The sequence below is a fragment of the Tupaia chinensis genome, unplaced genomic scaffold (assembly GCF_000334495.1).
Source record: "Tupaia chinensis unplaced genomic scaffold, TupChi_1.0 Scaffold000176_1, whole genome shotgun sequence".
In the NCBI taxonomy this organism is placed as follows: Eukaryota; Metazoa; Chordata; class Mammalia; order Scandentia; family Tupaiidae; genus Tupaia; species Tupaia belangeri.
This window is the reverse complement of record NW_006159651.1, coordinates 107,183-114,804: the sequence shown is the minus strand read 5'-3', so window position 1 is coordinate 114,804 and position 7,622 is coordinate 107,183.

Below are 7,622 nucleotides of genomic sequence, written 5' to 3'. Positions count from 1 at the left end.
GGTTCAGCATAGTTCTTAGTAAGAATACCAAGTCAGGCAAGCCCATGGCCTAATGGCTAAGAACTGGATCCCACGTGGCCGACTGTGTATTCGAATCCCAGCAGGGACAGTATAGCACAGAGACCATCCACTGGGGGAGAAGTCTGGTAGGACTTTGCCTTACACTGCAGCGCCGGGCACACCCTCGGTCCATGATTCCAGTCAGTACTTGGAGCTGAGGCCCCAGCTTGCCCTTGGGCCGGGTGCGGCCTCTGCCAGGCAGACCTAGTGCAGTCTGTACCACGCTGACCAACTACGGAGGCCTTTGGTTCCAGCACAGGGTTCCAGCTCAGTCCTGGCTTGGGGCGCCCTCTAGTGGTGAAGGGACTGCCGCTATCACAGGCTTAGCCGCCAGCCACAGGGTCTGCCTATGCTCTCTGGGCAGGCTGAGATGTCCCCAGACAAAGCCAGGATGGGAAGACTGGAATAAGTCTTTCTTTCTTTTATAATTGTTTTATTTTGCTTATTATTATTTAGATATTTTTGCTATAGGGTGTGTGCATTCACTGGAGAGACAGAGAGACAGAAAATGAGAACTCACCCCCAGGGAGGTGGGGTGGCCATGCCGCAATCCCTTCTCCTTCATTTCCTCTTGGGATTTTGGGCACGCTTGTACACGAGTCTGGTGTGAGTTTTAAGCTTCCATGTCCGGGACTTGAACAGTGGTAGGCTACATGGGAGTCCAGCAATGTAACCATTACTCTATCCTTCGGTTCTTACTATTATTTATTTTTTAAAATCTAACTTTATTTTATTTATTTATTTATTTATTTATTTTAATTTGATCAGAGAGGGACAGAGTGAAAGAGAGAGAGAAAGGGGAGAGAGAGAAATTGAGAAAGCAAGTCGCCAGGTCTGGGACTTGAACTGCTGTCCATCATGTGGGAGTCCAGCACTTTTAACCACCATGCCCAACTGCTGGCCCCACTCTATTATTATTATTTTTAATTTGACCAGAGAGAGACAGAGAGAGAGGGAGGAAAGTGAAAAAGTGAGCTCTAGGTCCAGGACTCGAACACAGAAGAGCATATGGAGTGTGGACCGTCCCACGTAACCTGGTGAGTACAGTACACGGCAGAGGACCGCTCTCTCAGAAGTTCACCCTGTGGTTGTGAGGTTGTGCGGTCGGCCGTGAGGGAGTCCAGCACCCAGCCATTGCACCACCCGCTGGCCCTAGTACCTTCATCTTTAATGGTCAGGTATGAATATGTGGGATCTAGCTTATCTTAACCATCAGGCATGGGCTTGCCTGATTTTTTTTTTAAAGACAGCTTTTTTTCTTTCTTTCTTTCTTTCTTTCTTTCTTTCTTTCTTTCTTTCTTTCTTTCTTTTGGGGGGGAGAGGTTTTTGCTATAGGGCGCATGCGCTCACCAGAGATACAGGGAGATAGAAAGTAAGAAACCACTCCCCGGGAGGATGACCACGCCGCAATCCCTTCTCCTCCATTCTTGTCAGGATCTTGGGCATGCATGCACACACACCCGGTGTGAGTTTAAGCCACCAGGTCTGGGACTTGAACCACGGTCGGCTACATGGGAGTTCAGTGACATAGCCATTACGCTAACTGCTCATCCCAAAGACAGCTTTTTTAAAAAAAAAAAAAAACTTTATTTATTTATTTATTGATTTTAAAATTTGATCAGAGAGAGAGAAAAAGCAAGCCACCAGGTCCAGGACTCGAACCATGGTCGACCATGTGGGAGTGTCCAGTGCCTTAACCACCATGCCACCTGCTGGTCCCACTGATTTGGTATTCATAATAAGAAATATATTGAATTGGCCCCATAGTTTACTGGTTAAGGGAGACAGATCTCGCAAGGACCAAGAACAATCAGGGATACACGACATCCAAAAAGACAAATTACTACACCAGTGCCTAAATGGAAAGAGGTGTACAAACTGCCTGAAAAAGAATTCAACATAACTGCTTTAAGGAGACTCAACCAACTTCAAGGACATAAAGAGAAACAATGAAATGAAATGAGGAAAACAATAAGTGACCAGAACAGGAAATTCAACTGAGAGTTTGAAATAATGATTTTTAAAAATAATGATCTTATTTATTTATTTATTTATTTATTTATTTATTTTTCTCATGAGTTTTGCCAGAGAAAGAGAGAGAGGGAGAAAAAAGCAAGCCGCACCATAGTGGGCCATGTGGGAATTCCAGCCCCTTAACCGCCATGCCACCTGCTGGCCCTGAAATAATGATTTAGAAACTGAAACAGAGTGGCCAACCTGTGGCCTGGTGGGTAAGGGTGCTGGATCCCACATGGCTGACTTCAGTTTGAGTCCTGGACCTGGTGGCCTAATAAACAAGACAGGTGTGTGTGCAAGGATGCCCAAAATTCTGAGAAGGAGGGAGAAATGGAGGGGAGAGGATTGTGGCACAGTGCTGACCACTCCCCATGGGGGTGCTTTCTTCCTCTCCCTCTCTCTCTCTCTTCGGTTGGCACATGCACCCTCTTGCACAATCAAATTAGAAAAAAAGCCCAGAAATCCTGGAGCTGGAAAATGCTCTCTCTCTTCGGTTGGCACATGCACCCTCTCGCACAATCAAATTAGAAAAAAAAGCCCAGAAATCCTGGAGGTGGAAAACACTATAAGTCAATTGAAAAATGCAATAGAGAGCATTCACAGCAGAACTGATTACGGAGAAGAACTAATTTGTGGAACTCCAGGACACGTTATTTGAAAATGTACAGGTGGAGGACACACACACAAAAAAAGAGTTAAAAGGATCAAAAAAGCTTATGGGATTTTGGGGACAGCACCAGAAGAAAAAAGAAAGTGTAGAAGAAAGCTAGAAGATGAAGCCGGGAAAGGGGGCTGGAGCATCTGCCTGTGTGGTTAAATAGAAAACCCCACCAGGGCAGAAAATCCCCCCGCTGGAGGTAATGCAGCTGGGAGATTCTCAGCGGGGCCTGTCTTACTGATAGCCAATGAGGTGAATCGGTGGGCCCAGCTGCATTTGAAATATAGCCAATGGGATGAAAGCAATTAGTGGGCCCAGCCAATGACCAACGGCCAGGACCCCAGCTAAGGAATTCCGAGCCCCATGAAAAGCACCTACGGCGCCCCTTGAGCCCCTCTTTCTCTTTCTGCCTGGCTTGCTCCTACCCCTCAGGAGTGCCCTTTAGTTTTTACTTAAATGACCCTTTACTTTCACTATTGGCATGTTTTGTTCAATTCTTTGTCTGAAACACCAAGAATCTGGACACTGTAGAAGTCAACCCCCAACACAGTGAGGCTGCAACATAGCAAGAGCAGGATTTAAAAAAAAGAATTACTTATTTAGTTTTATTTATTCTTCTCCAGTCTGACCAGAGAGAGACAGAGAGAGAGGGAGAGTGAGAAAGCAAGCTACCAGGTTCGGGACTTGAGCCATGGTGGGCCCCGTGGGAATCCAGCGCCTTAACCACCATGCCACCTGCCAGCCCCAGAGGGTAGGGTGTTGAGCAGAGGAGAATATGGTCTGTGTCCACGTGTCTTCTGCCCACCTCATTACCTCTCTTCATGTACACATCAGAGCTCAACCCTGGAGGCTCCCCTCTACGTAATCGGCAATATATCTCCAAAATCCCCCCTCTGACACCGTAATTAGATTAGGTTTTCACTCTCCTAACCCAGCAATGATTAAACACATGAATCTGGGGGACAGGACTTTTTTGGGTTGTCAGAAAAGTCATGACGTATTTGTTCTATGTTTGTCAAAGGTCCTTTATCTATATAAAGAACAAAGATCGATCAATGATAGCTTGCCTGTTTTGTTCGATAACCTCTTGCCATCTTTCAGTGAACTTCATAATTCTTCATTCACAGAACGACCTGTCTTTTTGGGGACAAACTGAACGAGATGCTGATTGACAGCCTCATCTGAACTGAACGTTATGCCACTAAGGAGTTTTGAAGAGAAAAAAACAAGGGGAAATCTGAGGGCGCAAGGTCATACGAGTGTGTGTGTGGGGGTGTGGCGACACATCTCATCTAAAAGCCAAGAATATTTTTAAGAATTATTTTTATTTTATTTATTATTATTATTATCATCTAATTTGACCAGAGAGAGATGGGGGAGGGGAGAGCAAGCTGCCAGGTCCGGGACTCAAACCGAGGTTGGCCATGTGGGAGTCCAGCACCTTAAACACCATGCCACCTGCCAGCCCTGCTCCAAGAATTTTTTTTTTTTTGAGAGGTTTTTGCCATAGGGCATGCCTGCTTGCCAGACAGACAGAGAGAGACAGAAAGCGAGAAATCACACACACCCCCCAGGGGAGATGGCCATGCTGCAATCCCTTCTCCTCCATTCTCCCCTCAGGGTCCTGGGCATGCACGCATACGCGCCTGACGTGAGTTTTAGGCCACCGGGTTCGGGACTCGAACCACGGTCGACTACATGGGAGTCCAGCAACATAGCCATTACACTAACTGTTGGTCACCCTGCTCCAAGAAATTTTGACAGGTGATCAAACGTGTGTGGTCCCACGTGGTCATGATGGAACACTACTCCATTACGAACAGTGAGCTGTGGATGTTTCTGGGTGATGGAGTCATTCGAAGTGTCCAGCTGCCAACAGTTCACATTTGCATTGATTGGTTCCTTGGTAGAAGCTCAAAAACACGATACCTTTAAATTCCCACCACTCTGAGGGCATAACCCTCTTCTGATGAACGTCTGCTTTTGATGTCGTTTGAGGGGAATCATCATGTCGAGACCAAGACCCTCTGCACACCGCAGTGTTGTAAACCATCCACTTCTCATCACTGTTTTCAGTCGCTTGAGAAAAGGGTAGTTTGGGGCTGGCAAGTGGCATGGCGGTTAAAGGTACTGGATTCCCATGCTGACGGTGGTTCACGTCTCAGACCTGGCGGGTTGCTTTCTCACTTTCCCTTGGTCTCTCTCTGTCTCTCTCTGGTCAAATTAAAAAATGATAACAAACAAAAAGTTAAGTAAAATAATTTTTTTAAAAAAAGGATTGTTTTCTTTACATTTAAGGAGCATATCACAGATATTTATAGGTGCCAGCAGATGAATTTGGTTTTTTTGGAGAACTTTTTGCTGTAGGGCGCGTGAGCTCACCAGACAGAGAGAGACAGAGAGACAGAAAGTGAGAAATCACCCCCTAGGGGGGATGGCCACACCACAATCCCTTCTCCTCCATTCTCCTCTCGGGATCTTGGGCATGCACGCACACGTGCCCGGCGTGAGTTTTAAGTCACTGGGTCCAGGACGTGAACCGTGGTCGACTATGTGGGAGTCCAGCGACATAGCCATTACGCCAACTGCAGGTCCCACCATCAGATGAATTTCTTTGACTTCATGAGAAACCTAAATATTGAGCTTACTTACATGCCCCACTTTCTTTTTTTAAAAAAGAGATTTATTTATTTAATTCCATTTGTTATAGTTAGTTTTTTTAATTTTTGCTTTTGTTTTTTATTTTAATTTGACCAGGTGGAGGGAGTGTGAAAGGAAGCTGCCAGATCTGGGACTCGAACTGGGGTTGGCCATGTGGGAATCCAGCACCTCTAACCACCATGCCACCTGCTGGCCCTGTACCCCACTTTCTTCAGATGGTGGTGAACGCTTGGATGCTGGATGGTCAGTGTCTCTGCAGTCTCTCACGGCATGTGCCGTGGGTTTGACTCAGTTGACGCCTTTATTTTGTCCTCATCAACCTCAGTGGGCCTCCCTGGAAAGCGTCGTCGAGATCAAAACCACCAGCACGGAATTTCGTGACCCGTCGTTGGCACTGACGCCCTTGTAGAGCACTGTGACCGCAAACTGTACACAACTTTTCACAAGCTCGATGCGTCTTCTTCTCTTTACAGAAAAATAAAATAAAATAAAAAATAAAATATGGCGAAAATGCACAATTTGGTCTTCCATCTTCAATGTGTAAAATCTCCGAAAGTCAACCAAATCACTTGTTCTGTTTGTTTTGAGGGACCAGCAGTTGGTGTAGTGGCTATGTCGCTGGACTCCCAGGTAGTAGTTGTTTTTTTCCCAGAATGAAGCTAGAACTGCAGCTGTCCAATGACAGAGCAATGACACAGATGCGAATGACTCCAGTACTTCAGAAAATGAATGAGCGCCACCTGTTGCAAAAATGCGACATGACTTTTCTGACAAGAGCATTCTGACAGCATGGAAAGGAAGTCCAGGCTCAGCCACAGTAGCTCATGCTGTTTGTGGCCGCTGCTTTCCTCTGTGGCCACAGGGGAGGCTAGGTTTGATTCTCGGGCCACCTCACGGAAGCTCTGAGAGTGCACAGCAGTAGCCCCAGCCACTCAGGAGGCTGCGTAGGAGGAGTGTGACAACCAGAGACACGGTCTGCGGAAAAGAAAAACAAAGTTCTGTCGTTGGTGAAAACATAGATTAACCAGAGGACAGCATGCTAAGTGAGATAAGCTAAGCACAGAAAGACAAAGGCCACAAGATCTCCTCTTATGTGGGATGTTAAAAAGTTGCTCCTGGGGTGAGCAAGTGGCACCGTGGTGGTGGTTTGAGTCCCAGACCTGGCAGCTTGCTTGCTCACTTTCCCTCTCTCTCTCTGTCTGCTTCTCTCTGGTCAAATTTAATAATAATAATAATAATAATAATAAATAAAATGAAATAATTCCTTTTTAAAAAAAGTTCATTTATTTTATTTTTTCCTGACAGAGCGAGAGAGGAAGAGATATAGAGAGAGGCACCATGGCCAGGTCTTGTCATGGCATGAGCACCCTCACCTCAGCCTGGCAGGACCATGCACGCCCAGCCTGTTTTAGGTCAACCAGGGTCTGAACCTGCACCACCCGTGTGGCTCCAGCATTGCAGAGAGGGGTGCAATGCATGGGCCTCCACGGCTGGGCTGACATACTGTACTTATGAAAAACGAATAGACAGTGGATGTTGAGTTTTTTCCACCATGTAAATGATAACCATGTGAAGGAGTGCATTTGTTAATTAGCTGGATATAACCATTCCACAGTTTATACCTACTTAAAAAGCTGTGTGTTTGCCCTAGAAGGAGAGAAAGGAAAGTGGGAAAACACCTCCCGGGGGATGGCCAAGTGGCGACCCCTTCTCCTCCGCTCTCCTGTTGCTACATTGGGCACGCACGCACGTGTGCTTAGCATGTTTCTCAAGTTGCCAGGGCTGGGCCTCAAACCACGAAGCCAGCCATGTGGGATCCAGCTGCTTTCACCTCCACATCGCTGGCTGGACCTGTATATGTACTTTAAGACATTATGCTGTGGGACCAGCAGGTAGCATGGTTGTTAAGGCGTTTGACTCCCACATGGCCGTCCACAGTTTGACTCCTGGACCTGGCGGCTTTCTTTCTTTCTTTCTTTCACTCTTTCTCTTTCTCTGGTGAGCACACATGTCCTGTAGCAAATTTAAAAAGAATAATGATAAAAAGAAATAAAATAAAATAAATAGTTTTGGGACCTCAGATGGCATGGTGGTTATGTTGCTGGACACCCACATCGTGACCACGGTTTGATTCCTGGACCTGATGGCTTGAATCTCATGCCAGGTGTGCACGTGTGGGTGCCCTAGATCCTGGAAGGAGGAGAGAGGGGAAAGGAGTTCCTGTGAG